We start from the raw sequence: 13,910 nt of genomic DNA, 5'->3' as shown, positions 1-13,910 counted from the left end.
AGACGCCCCCCGATTTAATTTTTTGTTGTTTTTTTTTTTCATACCAACAAAAAATGTTTATGAAGACTTCTTTGGGTCTTTCAGTGAGCACAAGCATGAGGATGTGACCTAGGCAATCCAACCGGCCTTTTCTAGAATATTTGAGAATTTCTGTGTAGAAGTAAGAATGAGTCAGCTGCAGCAGGTTTACTGCCGTAAATGATAAGATGCAAGACCGAGCATGTTTATCTAAATCTTCTCTGCAGATGTCTGACACATTCTTGCTTCAATAGGAGCGTGACTCAGCTCCTGGTCACCACCGTACGTTGTGTGCTTAATCACCACAACTCATCTCTCCTGGTCACCAACTGAAACAGACGTTAGTGGTTTGGAAAAACTCCCAGAATGAAAGTGACTTCTTCTTTTTTGTCCAAATATCTGTACGTTTGTTAGTACCGCATATACGTTTATTCATCTTACATAATGTGTCTGTGAAATCAAATTACTCAGATACCTATATGCACTCATACTTATATATATAAGATCGAAGTACACATGATTATGCACGTTGGTTTGCATTTACAGACAGAAAAAAAGGCTAATCAAATTAAAGTTTATTCAAGTGCACTCACAATGAGCATGTTGACATGACCACAATAAACCCATAACTGGGAATGACCAGGTAATCCGATTTGACGTGTTTACATGCACTTTGGTAATGCGATAATCGAAGAAAACGGGTTTACATGATTCAGCCAATAGTTGGATTTCTTTCCAAGTACATGACATAAAACTGTTATTTTCATAACTTCCTGTTACCATGGCGTCGCCTACCATGGCATCTCCGCCGCTCAGGGCTGTCCTTACGTGGAATTTGTTGCAAAACATGCAAAATACTGCTCTCCTCCTTCGCCTTCTGCATGTGAGCAGAAAACGACGAGGAGCATTTCTACAGCAAGCATCCGCCATTGGTCAAAGCCCACGAGACCACCTTAAGTGTCTCTCCATTTCTGTGTTTCCGTCCGTCTAATGGATGTCGAACATTAAGATTTGTCATTTCATTTAACATGAATTTGGTTTCTTCCTCACTCCAAAAGTGGTTGCTTCCACTGCTGCTTCCGCTCGCGTCCACTCGCGTTTTGACAACATCCAGTTTTGTTTTGTTTTGTTTTTTTGTTTTTTTTACACATGCACAGATGTAAAAGAACGAACTAAATCAGATTAACGGTATACATGCGCCGAATAAAACGGGATATTGGTCAAAAAGCTAGGTGTTTTTATCAGATTTTTCATAATCCGATAACGGCCTTTATCTGATAAAGTATATCATATTGTGCTGTTTACACGACCGCTTGAATAATCTGGTAACTCCATGAATCCGATAATGATCGTCTTCTTGGTGTGCATATAAACATGCTCAATGTTGCAGTAAACATGCCACGGTTGTGAATAAAAAAAGCCATTCCATATTAATAATTATATAATGATTTAATGCAAGGGCGTCCGGGTAGCGTAGCGGTCTATTCCGTTGCCTACCAACACGGGGATCGCCGGTTCAAATCCCCGTGTTACCTCCAGCTTGGTCGGGTGTCCCTATTGACTGTGTCTATGTCCTGCGGGTAGGAAGCCGGATGTGGGTATGTGTTCTGGTCGCTGCACTAGCTCCTCCTCTGGTCGGTTGGGGCCTGTTTTCAGGGGAGGGGGGCGGGGGAATAGCAGGATCCTCCCATGTGCTGCGTCCCCCTGGCGAAACTCCTCACTGTTGGGTGAAAAGAAGTGGCTGGCGACTCCACATGTATCGGAAGAAGCATGTGGTAGTCCGCAGCCCTCCCCGGATTGGCAGAGGGAGGTGGAGCAGCGACCGGGACAGCTCTGAAGAGTGGGGTAATTGGCCAGATACAATTGGAGAGGAAAAAGCGGTGAAAAAAAAAAGATTCGATGCATGCATCCATTCGCATGTATTTAAGTGAGTTATTGGATTACACCTCATGCACCACTTCCACTTGGAACAAACGGTGAGATGATTAGTTTGGCCTTTGACTTTGTCTGAGAAACCTTGGCTGGTCAGTGATTGTGTTGTTTCGCAGGGTGGAGGCCTGCTCCCTTTCTAAGAATGGCTTATGCAATTGTGGTTCCGATCGAGACGGCAGTGAAACGTCCCTCTGTTGTACAGTGTTCATGGGTGGGGTACCGGACTATAAAGCACAAGCAAGCCCTGGTGTATTCCTTAGGTACTTTCCTCTCCAAAGCGTAACCCTCAGCCCTGATGTCAGTCATTCTGTTTTCCAGGCCCAAAATACAGGGATGGGTGAGGGAGGATGACATCCACCTGGTTAAAACCAAACTTGTATTGCCTAGAGGGTCTGCGTAGCTCAACAGGTTGATGCTAGCTGTAACACTGCTAATATTAAGGTGTTTTTCCACTGTAGTAAAACATAAGATAAGATAAGAAGCTTTATTGAATTGTACTGCTGTGCAAGACAACAACACAATGAAATTATGGTGGCACTCCCTGAATTTAAAACAATATTAAAACAATTTAAAAAAAAAAACTCAGGCGTGTCCGGAGTGGCGTAGCGGTTTATTCCGTTGCCTACCAACACGGGGATTGCCGGTTTCAATCCCCGTGTTACCACTGGCTCGGTCGGGCGTCCCTACAGACACAATTGGCCGTGTCTGCAGGTGAGAAGCCCGATGTGGGTATGTGTCCTGGTCACCGTACTAGCACCTCCTCTGGTCGGTCAGGGGAACTGGGGGGAATAGCGTGATCCTCCCTCACGCTACGTCCCCCTGGCGAAATGCCTCACTGTCAGGTGAAATGAAGCGGCTGGTGACTCCACATGTATCGAGGAGGTGGAGCAGCGACCGGGATGGCTCAGAAGAGTGGGGGTAATTAGCCGGATACAACTGGGGAGGAAAAAAGGGGGGAAATTCAAAATAAATAAATAACAGCAGTGTTCAAGGTGCAGTCCGGTGTGCAAATAAATAACAAACACTTAGCAGCAGTACAACAGAGTGTAAACAAGTATGGCATATGGGTATACTGCACAGTAGAGAGTTCAGCCAGTGTGAAGAGAGGTATGTGTATGTGTGCGTTGTGTGTGTGTATGTGTGTGTGGGGGGATGAGGGGGTTGGGTGTCAGACCATGTTCAACAGTTTGACAGCTCTGGGGAAGAAACTTTTTCAGTCTTGTGGTGCGTGCATTTCATGCCCCGTGTGGCCTGCCAGAGAGAGGGGAGTAGTTTGAAGAGGTGGTGGGCAGGGTGACGTCGGAGGCCCTGCTCTGATGTCGGGCCTGGTCGATGTCTTCAATTGCCGGCAGCTGTGTCCCAATGCTGTTTTGGGCCGTCTTGATGGAACATGGGAGATATATGTGCTGTGCTCAGACAGTAATATTAGGAGGCTCACGCTGCAGAAATAGCCTGAGTGCCGAAACAGTTGTGTTGTGCAAGTTTGAGCGGGGCGCATTTCTCCTTTGAGTGTTATTCTGCTTAGGATCTCTGCATGAAAAGTGCTAACTGGGTTAGTGTTGTGGTCTTTTTTTGGAGGGGGGGGGGTTTCTCCCCTTTTTCTACCCAATTGTCAGTTGTACCCATTCAATTACCCCCCCCCCAGTCTTCCGAGCCGTCCCAGTCTCTGCTCCACCCCCTCTGCCGATCCGGGGAGGGCTGCAGACTACCACGTGCCTCCTCCGATACATGTGGAGTCGCCAGCCGCTTCTTTTCACCTGACAGTGAGGAGTTTCGCCAAGGGGGATGCAGGGGGAGGATCATGCTATTCCCCACCAGTTGCCCCTCCTTCCCGAACAGGCGCCCCAACCGACCAGAGGAGGCGCTAGTGCAACGACTAGGACACATACCCGTGTCCGGCTTTCCACCCACCGACACGACCAGTTGTGTCTGTAGGGACACCCGACCAAGCCGGAGGTAACACAGGGATTCGAACCAGCGATCCCCGTGTTGGTAGGCAACAGAATGGACCACGACGCTACCCGGACGCCCGTGTGATGGTCTTTTTAAACTAAGAACCGAAGAAGCCCATACAAAAAAATACGACGCTCTCCTGGTATTGTATGGCAAATTAGATGCCCAATTTATCCCTTTCACCATACCTGATATCTATTTATCTCAATGGGGACAGAAGGGATGAGTCCCAGTGAAGGGTCACCATGCAAACCTGTCTGAAGAGACACTACCAGAAAAGGCTGTGTATTTATATACTGCTGGATGTGTTCTGTAGAAGGGGAACACTAACCGTGATACAAGCACTGTATTTCTCTCCATTATTCATGCAAAATTGTCTCTTTCCAATTGCAAGCACTATTAACGATTTGCTTTAATAACAACATTATCCTTCAGACATTCTGGACAAAGGCGTATGACCATTAACTTAAACTGCAGGTTATGTCAAGTCAAAGCGGGGAGTGAGAGGGTTTGACTCACCCGGGAGTGGCCATGTTACGTGAAAAGACCGCACCACAATGTTATCTGTACACAATGGTTAGACACAAGCTTCCTACACTCTGTCACAATTTCACTTGACACAGACCCATGCACACAAAAACTATACACACACACACACTCACAGCATGCACACACACATATAAACAGACAGTACTTACAATACTTGAACACAACAAAAAAAAAACCTGTAAAAGTGTGTCAAATGCAAAAACACTTTCAGGAGCAACTATACGTATGAACACTAACATACATATAGATAACAAGGGCCTTTCCAGCAGAGATGTATGACTTGTTTTTCACCCGAATCTCCCCGCTTTATCTGCGCTTTCAGCACAAAACCTTATCACAACCTTTGAATGCCTAACTGCAGCAGATTATGCTCATAATCTTACGATAGACTGCTCCCCCAAGAGATCAGAGATTAGACGGGCCCAACCGAAAACCAGTCCTCCAGGAAATCAGAGAATGTGCAGTGGGTTCTTCACACTGGGTTGCGTTTTAGCGTGGATCATTCTTAATCAGGACATCTTGTGTGGAAAATGGTAACGAAAGGGGCTCCAAACATCCTGCAGGGGAGGAAACTCCCTGCTTTTGTTGTGCTCCGGCCAGCCTACGCAGCAGCAAAACAATAGGTATTTATATCCCGGGTGGTATATTTAACCCACCTACCAAAACCATTGAATTCTAAATGCTATTTACATTTTTGAGGCTTTGCTGTTTTCTTTTGGGGTTTCTTTTTTTTTCCGTTTGTTTTGCAAGTAGAGGTTCTTTTTTCTTTCTTTTTTTTTTTGCTTGCTGCTCCAACAAAGCTTTTGCGCATTTGTAGATCTCTGGATCTTTTTATTTATTTATTTATTTATTTTGGTAGTAGTAAGGACACGTGGTGAGATGCCCTCAAAACAAATGATAGCCATGGCAGCCTTGTACAGTAGCTGTTGGTGGTCATTTTACCCCACTCATATGTAGTGTATTTAGATCAAGACCTCTCTTTCAACATCCCGGATGATGTGGACACCACTCCCCTGGATGCCCTGCCACATAGGTCTGCTGGATGGTCTGTGAGGAAACGGCGCATGACACATGGAGGTGGGGAGGCTGTCTGTCAAGCAGCTCATTGTCCTCTACTTCAGGATCCGTCTGACAAAATGCACGGCGGCACACGGCTGGAGAGGAATTCCCCCAGTAGCTTCAAACGATTGCAGATGTGCGCCTGGCCGACTGCTTACACACAGCTGGGCAATAGGGCTCCCCAACTTGCTCCCTGCACTCGGGCTCTTTCCTTCATGTCTCGGCTTTAGACACTGTCATTTGCTTCTCCCCTGGAAAAGCAATTTAGCAGAACACATGCCCAAGGCACAGTATTGTTTACTGTCCAGCCAGCCAGCCAGCCAGACAGTTCACCGGCTGCAGACCCTGAGCGCTGGGTGTATCACGAGAGGCCTGCAAAGTCCATTATCCGGCAGCTGGGATAGAGCTGGCGGAGGGAAAGTTTGGGGGATTTCAGAAGGGAGAGCTGTGGCCTCTGAATCAGGAAGTAAAAGTGCTACTGGAGGTCATCAGTAGTCTGGCAACTCTGTGAAACCATCCGCCTCGCCTACAACACATTTGCACATTTCCATCTGAGGCTGTTTTTTCATTGTATAAAACCAGACAAAGACACTTAAAGGTAGTTAAAGATACCACAAGGCAACGATTGTATATATGCAATGGGTCAAGGCCTACCACTAACACTAGTAGGTACCATTGGGAAAGGTATTCTGTCAAGTATGCCAGCACATGTCTCTGTGCAGAACATAGTTCATTTTGGAGCACATGTTTGATTTGTATGTTTTCCTTCATAAACCTGAAACCCTTTCACAGCAGAATTTACTGGCCACACACATGCACGCGCACACACACACACACACACACACACACACACACACACACACACACACACACACACACACACACACGGTGTTTTGACAAAGCAAAGTTGCTAATCTGACATGTGCTTGGTGGAGACAAATGCACCTGAACCAGTAAGACTTGTTTCTGCTCAGATACACTTTGTCCAAACAAATGACAACACACACGCTGGCCAAGCCCAGGGACCGGTGGTGCGCATGTGCAAACCCAGTGGTGGGAAATTCCCAGCAAAATTCCGCTCTAGCATTTCTTTGCGAGCGCATTCCTACGTTTTTCATAACATCTCGCTGCTGAAATGAAGGCTGAATTTACGGTTGTGGAACGGTTTTAAAGAACTTGCACAGCCTCGAGCAAACAATAAATCTTCCTAAATTGAATATATTGCATGTAAGCTTAATATACCCGCCAAGGTTTCTTGATGCAGTTCCCTTTAGAGATGTGAGGGGGGATAAAAGAACAGCCACGGAAGAAAGCAGGTGGTGGTGGTGGTGGGGGGGGTTGAGGAGTTTATATCAAAGGAGTATGAGAAAAGGGAACCTATTTGCAAGGTTGAATAAGTTCTGCTTTCCAACAATGTCTTTGGTGTTTTGCCAGTCTTTCATAAAATGAAGTGTGTTTGGTGAATATCGTAATGTCCTGTCATCATCTGAGCTCAGTCTTAAAATAGACAGTAAGACACTGGTGGAGTCTAGAAAAGGCAAAACCTCAAATCAGATCATGTCTGGTACAAACGTGTAATACTAGGTCATCAGTCAACGGTCATCTCAACTGTTGTCCTGTTTGTGGGAATAGCGCTCTCCCTCCAAATTCCCCCAGCATTCCCAGCTATGACCTAGGCCTATGAAATAGCAGTTGATGCTGTTTCATAGGCCTGCTATCTATTCCCAAATGACTATCTAGCTTACCCAAATAAGGTCGATGAGAGAATATTTTCCTCTTGCGGACAATTTAACCACTCAATTAATGAATGTATAACTGTGTATGCAAAGGGGGGATTTTTAGAGGCGTACATTAGAGTGCAGCAAATGACTCATGCTCTCCAGTGACTTAGGATCCTTCTCACTCGGCATCCCAGTGCACCACAAAGCAGGCCCACCGAGTAAGGCCGTGGCATTACTTCAAGATTTCTGAGTGAGCCGGTTATTGCCCACTGGTGGGTAACACAAACCCTCCTAGTTTTCGACATGTGTTGCTTTAATCTATTGATCTAATCATGTGCAGAATCTGAGGCACTGTGGTGCGAGGCGCAGTTGGTTTGGCAGCCGCTGTGTGCATACAGTTGGCAGTGCTGCAATGCAGCAGGGTGTTCCCCCCCTGCATAAACCCCGAGGAGATTAGTAACTTCTCCTCTCTGTTATTACTGAAGCCACCAGGAACTACTGGTCTCTAAAATTATTCCAACGATGGATTTTCCTGAACAGTTTCGTATTACCTACTGTACCCCCAAGTAAGAAAAACTCTATTCTGCTGTTTGAGACTTTGAGGTTTTTGAGGCTTTCAAATGCAGCAGAGATTTGCCATGTCTAGAAGAATGAAGAATGCAATCATGAAGAGCAAAAGGAAAATCCGGTTTTCTTTCTATTAAAGGAGTCCTTCGGTGATCTCTTCAAAATGCCTGTAAAGACAGCACCAGTATAAATACTACTGCTTTCAAACTACACACTCGCACAAACTTGCATCCCTACTTTAATCCAGTTACAAAGTAGCCTCCCTCTTTTTTATTTCAGGCTTACTCTTCGTTCATTTTACTTGAAAATATCACTGTATTGTTCTTTCTCATTTGTGTTGACTTATCCATGTATCTATTTCCTGTTTCTTAAGTTCTGTAAAGTGCCAATCTAAAAAAAAAAAAAAAAAAAACGCAAATACTGTGCTTCGTTGCCTTTTAAAAATCAGCCAGGATGTAATTCAGTTGAGTTAAAGACCCCGTGGAACAACCAGCAGAGTGCTATTTGATTCTGCATATTTACATGTTTCCTGTAAAAACCGGAAGCTAGGAAGGGACTTGTTGGCGTTCACAGTAGGCAATAGCGCTGAATGTGCCGCAGACGGAAGGGGGCCCTGCGAGATGGATGCCTTGCCAGAAGGCGGGCCGGCAGCGGGGGACTATGTATGGCGCCAACTCTGGACACTGGCTGGGCTCTTCCCGTGGACCTGCCCAGCCGAGGCGGGGGGTTGCGGGAGTTAGCACAACCAAAAACAACGGCGACCCATAGCTGCTAGCTTAGCTCGTAGGCCCTGTGCGCCGGTCGGTAACAGGCAGAATTTATAGTTATGGGGGTGGGACATAAAAATTTGAGAAAGTGTTTCATTGGCCACAGAATTAATATATGCATGCAGGACGAGTCATTAACGTTTTGTTATCGTTTTCCATCAAATGACATACTCTGAAATACTATCAAGAAAATCTGCAAAACTTTCTTGTCATTGTTGGGCCCGATACTGGCGCATAGGTGGGATCACTGCAAGACGTGTAATTATATTTTTTTTTTAAACTGAAAATATCTTTTGATTTTAAGGGGACTTTAAGTAAACCATATTTTTTATCATTCAGCGGCTGCTCGAGGATCGTTTACCCACCCCCTACGCTGCAGGGTTCATCATGCGTATTTATTTTCAGCGATTTGAGCTCAGTGCTGTGTAAAAGGTGTGGATTCACAGCGGTGCAGAGCCTGGGGCCAAAGGGTAAAGTTGCCTCTCACTGTCAGTTTATTGAAGTAAAATCCTGCATGCCTGGTCGACATACACGGCTATCAGATGATCGGGGCTAATGCTATACATGATGGGATAGCTTTACACGAGGCAAACTTAACTGCAGAGGTTGATACTCAGAGCAAAGTATGAGGCCTACCCCACACAGCTCACCGGAAAACCTGATAGTTGGGGCCTGTCTGAAATACGCCCGGTGTGTAGTGACAGATGCTCAGGGGTTTCGTTTTGCTGCACAAGGCTGACAAGTTCTCAGCCCCAAAACAAAAAGAGGCACGGGGGGGAAGAGCGAGAGAGAGGGTTTAGGTTTCCTGCTACCCTTTGGCACACAAGAACGAGTGGTGTTTACTTCCTTTACTGGTCGAGTTTTGTGTATACCAACTTTTCGTTTTAACTATTGAAAGTCTTTGTATGCGTTTACGGGAGACAGGCCGATCTTTGTGCGTTTAAGTTCATCGACCTGTTTGAGGTCTTTGTATTTACGTGTATGCTCAGTTCCTGCAGACTAGTGCATGATATGAGCATGGTAGCAATGGCGTTTTTTTTTTTCTTCGACTTATAGGCTTCATTGTTCACCCCACAGAGCAGGTCTGTGGTGATATAACATGAAGAGACGTGTGTATGAGTAAACTGGCTTGGCTGGTTGAGATGTAGCTTCTGATCCCACTCGCCACTTTGGCACCTGGCCAAGTGGTTTTGTTCGCACATTTATGTTGTTTTTTTACGAGCCATTTCATACTCATACAAGTGGTATGAACATAAAGCATTCCCTTTAAGTTCATACCACTTGAACTTAAAGGAAATGTTTGTATTCTGAATGAAGGCGTCCTCTGTCAAAGTCTTTGGTGTTGTGACCAGTCGAGGGGATTTCGAGCACAGGTTATTTAAGGAATTTTTTTTTCATTGTAACATTTATGGTAGAACATGTGGGTTAAAACCACGGATTCCCCCCCCCCAACCACCATCATCACCATTTCCACGCTGGCCCTATTTTTACCACAGGCCCCTGTTCCATCATACTCAGTCATCACTTAATGACAAAGACCAGCAAATGTGCATCTCTATGTCTTCAGCGAGTCGCCCCAGTCAGATGTTACTCACTGACTGTTCATTCATAGATTTCTACACTCGTTTTTCAACTGGAAAAGGGAAATGAGAGGCTTAGGAGGGATGAACTTGGCTCTGAAATGTCACTTTGAGGCCATGACTTTCAGTAGAAAATGTTATTTTTAGTCAACTGATCAGACATTTTTTTCATTCATTAGTCATCATCATGATGGTGGCTGCTACATGAATGTGGTTTTGATGCGCTTTGTGGCCCTTAAAATAACATCTCGGAGAGCTCTTTGTTTCCATGCAAGTTTTGCGTAACAGTGCTTCTCTTCATTAACTTCGTTAAAGGTATTGAAAATGTAGCGTAATTACATGCATGGTGTGGTACTGCTGCTTGTAATAGTGAAAGGTCGCAAGAAAAGTTCCAGGCTCAGTGTTGAGAAACGCCATCAGTGTCACTCTTCTGCACACAGAGGGGGCAAAACCTGTGTGCCAAAGTCAATATCTGCAGACAAGATGGCAGAAAGCGACTCCTCACAGCAGCGAGTGTGGATTACGTAAACGGTGTCTAACAAAAATGGTGTAAAAAAATTTATGGTTGATGTACTGGCCTGCAATCCCAGTGCTTCAAGACTTACTTGCAGTGTGCTGGGCCAATCTGACGTCAGAGCATTTATACAAGCGATCCAGGGGATTTCTCTGGGTGGTTAAAATAGTTTCAATAGTGGCATTCATGAAATTGTCGATGATGAGAGAATTCTGCCTAAAAAATAACTTCTGGAGATGGGTTTCTAAATTGCATGGGCTCTTTATTTTCAATCGCTTGCGTAAATCGTTGGCTTATATCATAATCTTCCAAACTTTTTTTTTTTTACTGTGAATTTGCATTTCCTTTTACATACCAAGTAGTATGCATAGTATCTGGTGTAGGTGCGTCTCCACTGTTTCCTGGCAATAGCAGAAAATCAAATTTTGAAGCGCACATTACTAAAGCTTTCATCAAGAAAACATGTAAATCACCGCTTCATGCAAATGGACACCGCTTGCTGTATGTGGAAATGTGACTCTGAAGTAGGCTATGTAGAACGTGTATGTTAACACGTTATACTTGTCATCTGTCCTTGTCGTCAGGGGACCCATATACCTCAATGCAACATTGACACTTGGCATGATGCCGGCAGTATACAGGCTTGGAATGAGATATCTAAGAGAAGATAACTCGCATCAATTTTTAAAATATAGTCTTTAAATAAATAAATACATACATACATATCAATTGTATGCATTGATATTCCGCTCCTCATTAGTTGGGCACTTCTTTCAACACCATTGACGGTTTCTGGGGGGAAAATTTATATATATATATTACAGTTAGTCAAGTAAATTCTTTATGAGACAGTACAAGCCTATTTCATGCCATAAGCAATCATCAGCTGTCAATCGTATTTCTTTTAACAAAGTTGTATATATATATATATATATGTGTGTGTGTGTGTGTGTGTGTGTGTGTGTGTGTTTTTTTTCCTCCCCAATTGTACTTGGCCAATTACCCCAATCTTCCGAGCTGCTCCACCCCCTCTGCTGATCCGGGAAGGGCTGCAGACCACCACATGCCTCCTCTGATACATGTGGAGCCGCCAGCCACTTCTTTTCACCTGACTGAGGAGTTTCACCAGAGAGACGTAGCACGTGGGAGGATCACGCTATTCCCCCCTGTCCCCCCCCCCCCCACTGAACAGGCGCCCCGACCGACCAGAGGGGGCGCTAGTGTAGCGACCAGGACACATACCCACATCCGGCTCCCCACCTGCAGAAACAGCCAGTTGTATATGAAGGGATGGACGCCCGCCAAAGCTGCAGGTAACCGACGACCCCCATGTTGGTAGGCAACGTAATAGACCGCCCCGCTACCTGGACGCTCTTTAAATAAATATTGCAATCGCCTCGTGTAAGAGTGGTGGCATTTTAATATGTATGTAAAACTGGGTTGGGACTCAGCAGCTTTGCTTTGTGTGTAATGTTAGTGAATGCTGTCAGTGTTGTGTTGGAGGCGTGCCAGCCTTGAAATTATTTTGACAAAGGTTACGCTTTACACGACTTCTCACCGTTTTGTGTGCCTGGTTTTCTTGGATGTTAACTCAATCTTCTGTGGTCTAATAGTTTTCTGGGATATAATCATGGATTGTTTTTAGGGGGGCTGAGTCGTAAAAGGGAAAAAAAAATAAGTAAAATTACCGTTTGCCTGTCTGTGCGCACACAGTGCACCGAAATATTTGACAGTTTCTTTCGGCCAACAGTCTCTGTTAAGTAAGTGAAGTGAGGATACTTAAAGCCTGTGCAAGGGTCAAACACCGAAAACGGACAAAAATTGGATATCATAGGCATGGTTGTGGTGGGTGGGGACTGAACTAGCTTTATCCATAGTGTAAAAGAACTGTCATTTCATTATGATTAGAGTTGACACCTGCTCGGCGCCGCACTGTGTTAAAATCAGAATAAAGTTCATCTGTCCTCGCACCTCGGTCTACACCAACTGCATACTTGTTACTTTGAATCTGTGTAAAGTCCCTGCAGGGAGAGTTCAGAGGCCTCAGTGTCGCCACACCTTCCCACAGACAGGGTTCATCTCACTGTGTTTCATGGGACCACGAGCTGCCCTCACAACCAATCACACTTTAGCCTAACACTTCAGTGGTCTTTTAAAAAAAAAATGAGCGGGACTCAAATTCTGATCATGAAAGAATGAAGAAAAAGAAAGGAAGCCACTTATTTTTGTCATTGTACAGTTGCTTGGTTAAAATGAAATGTGTTCTCTGCATTTAACCCATCCTATTGTATAGGAGCAGTGGGCGGCTGCAGCACCCGGGGACCAATTCCAGTTCTTCTTTCCATTGCCTTGCTCAGGGGCACAGGCAGGAGTATTAACCCTGACATGCATGTCTCTTTGATGGTGGGAGGAAACCGGAGCACCTGGAGGAAACCCACGCGGACACAGGGAGAACATGCAAACTCCACACAGAATGGACCTGGGACTGCCTGGGGTTCGAACCCAGGACCTTCTTGCTGTGAGGCAACAGTGCTCACCACTAGGCCACCGTGCCACCATTTGAGTTTAAAAACATTCAACCTGACTGTATACCAAATACATCGATTCTGGCCACAGATGTAACATCCTAAACTTGTTATTAGCGTCTTTTACATTGTACACATTGTAGGAACTTGTCAAGTAGCTTTGATTACTTATCATCGGGTAAGGATGGATGGATGGATATAGTCAACATTTTAAGCCAACAATCCCTTCAAAACAGTTCAGTTCAGCAACTCATTGAAATGCTCCTGCGGTCCAAATATGGACTCTGGTGCACACTTGCGAACCAGACTCATACCTGACTGTTGTGTAAACCCAGAAAATGGTGAGAACTGGTTTTATTGGTGACAAAGGGGTTCATTGGACACTGGGTCACTGGAAACTATAACCCGCCGTCAGATAACATGGCAGCATCCTCCCAGGCTCCCCGAGTCTGCCTGCTGAAAAACACACATATGGAGAAAGTGGGTACTTTGTAAACAGGTCCTCTTCAGTTCCCGATATGGGCCTTTCCTGATCCTACCTGCCTCCAAACCCAATGCCTAAGTCACTACCAAAACCACAAATCATAAACTTTGCACCATCTAATATCCATAACTGTACTCTGATTTTACATGCATTCTTAATTTATCTCTGTTACCTTAGCCTGACCCACACCCCAAGGAGATTAACTACTCCAGAAAGTCGTGAGTCAGTGAGTGAGCGACTT

The sequence above is a fragment of the Lampris incognitus genome, chromosome 15, assembly GCF_029633865.1.
Source record: "Lampris incognitus isolate fLamInc1 chromosome 15, fLamInc1.hap2, whole genome shotgun sequence".
Classification (NCBI taxonomy): Eukaryota; Metazoa; Chordata; class Actinopteri; order Lampriformes; family Lampridae; genus Lampris; species Lampris incognitus.
The sequence above is the reverse complement of the archived record's forward strand: the minus strand, read 5'-3'. Positions refer to the sequence as shown.